This window comes from Panicum virgatum, chromosome 4N, assembly GCF_016808335.1.
Source record: "Panicum virgatum strain AP13 chromosome 4N, P.virgatum_v5, whole genome shotgun sequence".
NCBI lineage: Eukaryota > Viridiplantae > Streptophyta > Magnoliopsida > Poales > Poaceae > Panicum > Panicum virgatum.
The window spans coordinates 27903110-27912246 of NC_053148.1; the positions used below are offsets into that span (position 1 = coordinate 27903110).

At 47.2% G+C, this 9137-nt stretch overlaps 1 non-coding gene across 1 annotated transcript; it reads right to left on the bottom strand.

Annotated features, from left to right (window-relative positions):
• Positions 1-3535: 3535 nt before the first annotated feature.
• On the bottom strand, positions 3536-3642 carry LOC120671666. The gene has a single exon (XR_005673766.1). It is a non-coding gene; the product is annotated as a small nucleolar RNA R71 (small nucleolar RNA).
• Positions 3643-9137: the final 5495 nt, after the last annotated feature.

Below are 9137 nucleotides of genomic sequence, written 5' to 3' on the forward strand. Positions count from 1 at the left end.
CCCTAATTGCATCTAATATGTATCAGTATTTAACCAAGTCTGAAAGACCTCCGCTATTCCAGTAGAATCCTCTCATGGAGAAACACTTTTAATTAATTTCTGGTCTTTTTTCGTGCCTTGTCTTTTTTAGAACATGATTTAGACTTTCAGTTGGACACTTTAAGATCACAAATTCTTGTGCCTAGGTCCGAATCATCCAAATCCACGTAAGTTATATCCTTGACCAAGTGAGAAAAAAGTCTGCTATCATTTTCAGAGTCTTCCTCATCACTTAGTTCAAAAGGATTGACATCTAAGCTAGCTCGTCCAATTTTTCGCTGAATCGCAAACCTATCAACCTCTATTCGTTTGAGAGCATTAAAAAAACATTTATTGCATTGGCACTTCTACCCATAGAAATCCTGATCGAATTAAAATTTGCAATACAAGCAGATTTTGGAGAAGGATTACCTGCTGGGGATGGTGGCTCCGGATTCTTGTGCACTGTTGCCGCCGGGCTGTCCAAGTTTCTAGTCGCAGCACGACGCTTGGGCTTGTTCATCACTAACTCGTCCGCTGCAGAGATCCCATCGGCAGTATACGAGTAGTTAGCGCGAGCGCTCCGGCGTTTGCCATCAAGGAAAACTGATCCAATCTCGGAGGCATGTGCCAAATCCGTACCTGCGGTTTTGTTAATTGGTGTCGTAAATCCAGCCGGTGGAGCTGCCTCCGACTGCCCAGACTCCAGATTAATAGCCGACATCCGCCCCTGCCTTTTAGGAGTTGCCACCTCCGCTTTAGCAGACATCTGAGAGCCTGCCACAGATAAATCATGTGATGAATAACACAAACTATCACAACCATTATCTGACAAGAGAGGAGAGATGCACTACTCAGGGTGTGTTTAGTTGTTGAATTTTTTTGAATTTGGGTACTGTAGCACTTTCGTTGTTATTTGACAATTAATGTCCAATCATGAAATAATTAGACTTAAAAGATTCATCTCATCATTTACAGTTGAATTATGTAATTAATTATTTTATTAACTGTATTTAATGCTCTGTATGTGTCCGAAGATTTGATATGACAGGAACTTTAGAAAAAATTTTAGCAACTAAACGGGGCCTCACTTTCATTACGTGTTGCAGGAGCTGAAATCGCAGCTAGTTGCTGCTGGTCTTCTGGCCGCACGCTCGTTGGCCGTGGCTGCTGTTCCTTGCTGCGATATGCCTCTGCAGAGGGCGCGGGCTGGGACTGCTACGTGACAGGCAGCGAGCGAGGCTGACCATTAGGCTGACCAGCGACGGCCATGCTGCCTTCGCTGCAAGTGTCCCTTGTTGTCCTGGTCGAATCCACAACCACCCTATTGACGGTGGTTAAGTACGAAATATAACCGTCAACTATACTCATTAAGAATGAAAACTATACCTCTTACTCGCATATTTATATCACTAACCTAGCTCCACAGTTGTTTTCGAGAATTCATGATTTCAGGAGCACAAGTCCAGAATAAGACGAAAACACGACGAATACGCAGACAGAAGTCACAGACGATCGTGTCCTGCGTAACATGAGCAAAGGAGGCCCACAAATCAGAGCAAACTAACCAACCAAGCCCCGGCACTGACCATCTGACATCAGGACCCACAGAGTAGTGAACCAGCGAAGGTCGGTGGGAAGTGGCGCCAAGGGGGGGGGGGTCGGCCGACCCCACCTGGCAGCCTCCGAGGCTGAGATTTGGCGGAAAGCTTGTTCTTATCCTCCTGAGGTCTGTTAGGCATGTTTCCATGTATAGAGATGGCGGGAACCGACCTCTCAAGCTATAAAAGGGGCTTCCCACCACTCTTCTCAACACACACCACTTGGAAGCCTCTCTCTACACTCTCTTGTGACTTGTACTCCTTAGGGTAGTAGAGCTAGGCTAGTACTTCATCTTCTTAGCGAATCCAGTCGTCCTCGGGGTCGGCGAGCAATCCTCGGCCTCTGGTATGGCTTTGTATTCCGACTTTCTTTATGTTAATCATTCAGAGTTCGTTATTTGTTATCTTGCTATGTTCGTAGCTTGTTTAGCCTTGAGCTATGCTTTATCAAGTTATAGTAGTTGCATGCTTAGACCAGATGATCTGGGTAAGGATATCGGTTCGTTGTGTTTTCGGGCTTGCCTTAGCATCTTACCTGTCCATCCGAAGGGTGGACGACCCGGGGGTGCTAGGGTAGTGACCTCATATGCGGGCATGGTGCCCGAGTATGCGGGATCCTTCGGATATGACGGTGCTCCACGGTGTGGCTGGGGTAAACCGTAGGTGGTGACAGCGCTGTCGGTCTGCCGGAAAGCTGCTTCTCGGTTAGCGTACTCCCCGACATTCGGGTACGGTGTAGGAGTTGATGCAAAGATGAAACGAGACTGGATGTTCTCCAGTACGGGTCATTCTCCCCGATGTCCCTAATTTCCTTGCACCTGCAGCTCTAAGCAACGCAGCTAACGTAACTTATCCGCTAACATGATTAGTATAACAGGAATCTTTGCCTATGCTCCCACTAACCTTAGGATTGCTTGTTTATTTTTTATTCATGAGAGTTGGTTGTTTTATGTGTGTCGCATTACCCCTGATTATCCTTATTATATTTCATTTACCCCTGTATAGTCAGTGATCTTCATCTTGCTCATACGTGTCATGGTTATGCAACTAAGTAAATATACTTTACACAACCTAGCCATCCTTTGGGAAAATAGAAATAACGATACCCTGAATACTTCCGGGTGAAATGCTACAACGGTATATCCGTGCGCTTGCGGATCCTTCTGTAAATGTTAAGACATACCACACGTCATCTTCGAGGCACTGTTGCTAGGAACTAACCAATCCTAGTGATGACGCTAAGAAATGACAACAAGCATTTATGGCGCCGTTGCCGGGGATGGCACTAGGTGTAAAATATATTTACTAAAGTACATAAACATGGCAATATAAGTAAGAAGTAGCTACTTCTTATATAAGCTAATGTGTTTATCTTTTTGTTTTCTCCTGATTGGATGAAAACAGGGTAGTGTATGTCTAGTTTCTCCTTCCCGACAAATTTCGTTGAAAATCCCGAGAAGCTCGTGAGAAGGGTCCGACCTCGCGTCGTTCCTCCTCCGATCTCGTAGTCGACAAGCGAACCAGCTTTCCAAGCACCATCAACTGAACTCATGGCTGAGAAGACTCTCCGCGACTTCTCCGTCCCCTCAGCTGCCAATGTGGCAACTGGACCCAATGTTGATGTTGGGGACGTGAACTTTGAGCTGAAGTCCAGCCTCATAAACATAGTGCAGGCTAGCCCATTCTGTGGCAAGATGAATGAGGACGCCAACGCCTATCTCCAGAATTTTCTGGAGCTTTGCAAGACCGTAACCATACGGGGCGTTACGGCTGACGCCATCAGGCTCCTCCTGTTTCCTTTCTCCCTCCTGGGGAAAGCGAAGCAGTGGTTTTATCAAAACAAGGAAGCCGTCAGCACGTGGGACAAGTGTTCCACGGCGTTCCTCGCTAAGTTCTTCCCGTTGGGCAAAACCAATGCCCTGCGTGGAAGAAACTCAAGTTTCCAGCAGATAGGGATGGAATCCATCCAAGAAGCTTGGGAAAGGCTGCAAGAGTACATACTCGCCTGTCCTCATCATGGGGTGGACGAGTGGCTCGTGCTACAAAGCTTCTACAATAGGCTAACGACAACATCCAGAGCCCATCTTGATGCTATTGCTGGAGGAGCCTATCTCGATCTCACCATTGCCAAGGCTACGGCCTTAATCGAGAAGATGGTCTCCAACCAGGGCTAGAACAAGGAGCGTTCCCAGCCCAGAACCAAAGGCGGAATGCATGCCTCAAGGAGACGGATATGCTCGCCGCTAAGCTGGACCTCCTACTGAAGAAATTTGATGAAGGGATCCGGCCCCAGATGCCTGTTCCCGTCCATGCCATGAACTCATACTTTGCGTGCGAGGTTTGTGGTGACAGTGGACACTCGGGGAATGACTGCCCTGAGATCCGAGAGGATGCAGCCTACATCAACAACAACACCGGGTTCCGTCCATAAGGAGGCCATGGGTGGGGTCAGACACGCCCACTATTTCGAGGAGGAGGTAACAATTTCAACTCAAATTTCAATTCAAATTTCAATTCGAACCAACCCTCCTTGAGAGACCTTGTGTTTGGCCAAGCTAAAATCAACGAGTCCTTAAATAGAAAGCTTGCTGCCAACGATAAAATTTTGGAAAGCATACATGCAAAAGTTGAAACTCTTTCTTCTGCTCATAAAAATCAACTAAGTTTCAACAAAATGATAGAAACTCAACTGGCACAATTAGCTACTGCTGCTCCTGTCTCTGAGAACGGGAAGATCCCGGGGCAACCCGAATCTCCCATTGAAACAACAAATATGGTGTCTACCGGGTGTGGCAACCTTCCCCGGCAGACTTCTCGAACTAACCATACATGCAAGGACAATCCCCCAAGAAACAACACTTGGGATGGTCTGGTAGTAGCAATTCAAGAAGATCCAGGGGTCCCATGATCAGCTGCTCAATCTTCGATCAATACTATGAGCATGCCCTCTGCGACCTTGGGTCAAGCATAAACATCATGCCCAAGGTAATCTTTGAGCAACTACAATATACTGTTCTTTCCCAGACCCGTATGTTCGTACAGCTTGCAGATTCCACAGTTCGACATCCCGAAGGGATAGTCAAAAACATCTACGTACGAATCCAGAATTGCTTCGTCCTAGCCGATTTTGTCATCCTCAACATGGATGGAGACTTGGGACTAGACCTCATCCTCAGACGACCTTTTCTAAATAGTGTAAAAGCTAGGATCGATGTCGGATCTGGAGAAGTCCAGTTCCGCATCGGGGTCGACGAAATATTCTTTAAATTCTTCCACAGGAAGGAGCATAGGTTCGTGATCCAGCAGACTCACGACGGAAGACCACTTGGGGGTGCACCTGAACCCCATCCTGAAGAGCCTACGACCACACGATCCAGAAGAAGATGTGCGAAGAAGGTGTGGCGTAAGGTCGTAAGCTCGTTCTCGTCCAATTCTCCAGGACGAGCCGAGCAATGGTGAACATAGCAGGAGAAAGGTACCTCTCGTCAGACTCTAAATGACGAGCCCTTGCCGAAGGTAAATCGGTACGTATCTCATGATCACCCTCCATCATTTTACTTTTCTCGACTTTTTCGATTTTTCCCACTGCATGTTTGAATTTTCAAAACACCCTTGCATGCTAGAAACTTTTCTAGCACTTTTTATTTCTTTCACAAAAATCCAAAAATATATTTCCGAGCATTAAAATCCCTTGAAAAATAAATTTGAACACCTTTCAAAGCAAAGTTTGGCCGGACACCCAAAATTTCAAATCATATGGCCGTTAGAGAGCCCCTGGGCCCTGGCTGTCAGCTAGTGGGCCCACAGGGGGGCCGGCCGAACCCCAGGGTCGGCCGACCCCACCTGGCAACGGCTCTCTGCCAACTTTTTCCAACGGCTAGTGAATGTTGTATGTAGCTCCTAGTCGGTGTGCCCGGGCATTCTCTCTTTAAATAGAGGCCGAGGGGTGGGTGTTGAGCTCTCACACTCAACTCTCATTCACTCACTCTCTCTCAAACTCTCTCAAACTTTGCTCTCGGGTTTTCATTGGATTTTTTTTGCTCAAGATTTGATTTCAAGAGATCTCTCTCTCATTTCTTTGCTGCAAGAAAGAAGGAGCAACTCACGGGTAAGAACATTCAATTCGGTTTCACTAACATAACCCATTTCGAGTTGCACTTATTTTTGTTCCATCATGAAAGGCATAGGGCGGAAGGTTTCCGGCGCATTCAAGAAGATGACGGGTGGAAGTTCATCCCGTTCGCGGGGTGGCTCAAGCTCGTACACACCCGAACCTACGCCTACACCAAGCACGATGGACTATAAAGAAGAAGAACAACAAGAAGAGATACAAGCCGAACCGCAAGCCGGCGTCATAGAGATTGATGAGGAAGATGCACCATACCTCAACTTACGAGATGATCGTGAATGACAAGGCTACGCCATCCTCAAGAACAGAAGCTTCGTCCACACCCGAGCATTCGATCCGGACCTCCTCATCAAAACAGGTATGTACGAAGACTTCTCTAATGTTTGGCACGAAATTGGATGGGATAACTTCGTTCCCGTTGAGGAGTACGGTTCTCGACTCCTCACCATCCAATTTCTTTGCACTCTTCAGGAGGTGGAAAACGGGGTTTATTTTCGATTTTTCGGGAAATAATATTTGCTTTCTTGGAAAACTTTTGCCGGCCACCTCGATTTCAACAAATGCTGGCCTATTTCTTTGGACCAAGCTTGCCGAGGTTTTAATCGTCATGAGTTTTGGGGCCGGATTTCGGGTCAAGTTGTCCATGGCAAGTTTGCACCTCGGTGCAGCGATATTCATAATCCAACTCTTTAGTTGATGCACAAGTGGTTGACAATCACTCTCTTTCCAAGAGATGATGTCCAACCCGTGCGCAATGATGAGTTGCTCATTCTATATGCCATGGTCAACAAGATCAAAATCTCCCCCGCGCAAGTTTTGGTTAAGCAATGGCTTTTGAATTTCAAGATGACGGGTCCTATTGAGTGCCCTTCTTTGATTACTCACATCGCTACACGTATCGGTGCCTTAGAGGGGAATTTTATTCCTTTCATTAAGGGCGACCGTGTGTATATCGACGAGGACTATTTGATCCAAGGTCACACACTTAAGAAAGGCCCGAATGATTTTTTTGATTTTCTTTTACATGGGCTATACAAATGAGATTCTGTTTTCCCAATGCGGAGTTCCATTTGTATAATTGTCATTTGCTAACCATCCCTCTCATTCCATGAGAAGGGGGTCGTAGGCATAGATCTTCTGGTTTGCCTGGCGGGATGACAAGAAGCAGGACCAGAAGGGAAACAGAGCCGACACCACCGCCTCAGCAGCCACATCACTCACATCACCATGAGGCCGGTGGTTCGTCATGGCACGGTGCCAGCACTGAGGAGTGGACACGGCAGGCACCAGGCCGCCGGTCCACTAGTTCCAGCTCCGGTGGAGCCCCGAACCTCATCAGACGAACGTCTTCGTCCCGAGGTTTCGGTGCTATCACCCAGCAACTTGGTAAGATGCGGGTGCAGGGCGATAACATACAAGAGACGTTGAACCAACACATCGACAGTACCCAAGCATGGCAGCGTTTCACCGGCGAAAGACTCCACGACATGGAGCAGTCGCAGTTGCAGCGACAGGAGGAGTGGAGGGCGTACTGCCACTGGACGGGTTTCAACCCCGATCAGTCGTAGTGAGCCTGAAGCTAGCTTGGGGGAGGACCCCCACGAGAGGTAACTTGTATCATTTCTCATTTACTTCTTTCATAACCTTGCATGAAACCCATAAAAATTTGCAAAATCAGAAAATCCATAAAAATCTGCATAACTAAAAACAAATAAAATTTTGCAAAACTTAGAAAACATCAAAAATATTTTCTTTTAATATGTGTAGTAAGCATGGTGTAAGTTTTCCTTGTTGAGATGATGAATAGTTACTCTGTTAATTTTCTTCATATGCTTAGTTACAACTTTATGCTCTACCTAGTTTTGAGTTTGGTGGCTGAAAATATTCATACCTTAAACTTGAAACTTGTGGGTAGCGAAAAGTATGATCCAAATCTATGTTGTTGTGAGCTATGATATGGTTAAGTAGAGTTGCTATGATCTTCTCCGATGTGATACTTGACATCCGGAGTATTTAATTTTTGAAAACACAAAAATATAATAAAGTTCCTCGATGATATGAAATTCCTATCCAAAGCCATATGTTGAATTTCATTGCAAAACCATCCACATATACAACTTTCTATCTCATTGAGTTTTGTCAAATTGTTGTGACCCTTAGTGAGATTCATTTCATACCCCCATAATCAAGATCACATACACATTTCCACCTCATGCTATGCTTCTACACTAGAAGAAAGCAAAAATTCCATCCATCCACAAAATAAAACTCCATGTCCATGTATGACACCACTCTCTCTCAAAAAGATGCCAAGGATATGGGGCTATGCAAAAAGAAAAAAAAAGATGAATACCCAAAGAAGGTATGCCACATGCTTAGGCATGTCAAAAAAAAGAAGAAAAAAAATAGCCCCTTATCCAAAAAGAAAGAAAATAGAGAGATGGTACATACAAAGGAGTTCATAAACCATCCACCAAAAATATCCACACACTTGCACATCTTGATCAAGGTTTATGACTTGTTTATCCTTTGGATCCGGTCTTTGACTTAGCAAAATATGAGAAGCAGGTATGCCTTCAAATCCTGCATACCTACTATCGGTACCTGGTAGCAGGGATACCCACTTCTACTGCAGCAAGGCAGGACTCGCATAGTCATCCGCGACTATCGCCATAAGGGGCGGAGCTGCCGGGCCCCACGGGTCAGGCTCCTACCTCACCAGGCCAACGGCCCCGGACCTGCTCCTAGCTCTAGGACGGGTCTGGTGATGCCACGTGTCCCAAGAGGAGGGGAAGCTCCGAACCGACGGCCGGGGGCCCAGACCCCCCATAGGGATCCGGGACCTTCCCGCGCCTGTCCGGACCTCCCGTGCGCATAGAGCCAGCATACCGCCGGGGGGGGGGGGGGTCTGGAGGCTCCACGTGTCCCGCAGGTGCGGGCGCGGGCCTTCCACTGGAAGACTCGCCCACCCACCGCATTCAATGTGGGTGGTTGAGGTGTGCTCTGCCACCGCGGCACGCGGGGTAGCCTTTGTCAGGTCTCACTGTGGACCGCGTATTACCAAGGTACACAGTGTAGCCGCCTGCGCCGCACCCGCGCAGAGCCGTCCACGACATTAATTGGATACAACGGCACGACACTTTTCCATCATGCCGCCTACGCCGCAAGCTACACGGCCCGTTCAGCTACGTGGTAGGCGACGCCGCTGGCTACGTTTGGCGCCGTTTCGACAAGACAGTGCCTGGACATGCTGGACGAGGGATTCCAGGAGCAGGCAAGGAAATCTAAGGCAAGATCTTCTCCGCCTGTAATGCCATAATGTATGAACAGTTCGTTACTTTATACTACATCGTTGGGCCCACCTATCGGGGACCCAACGGCCATGTACG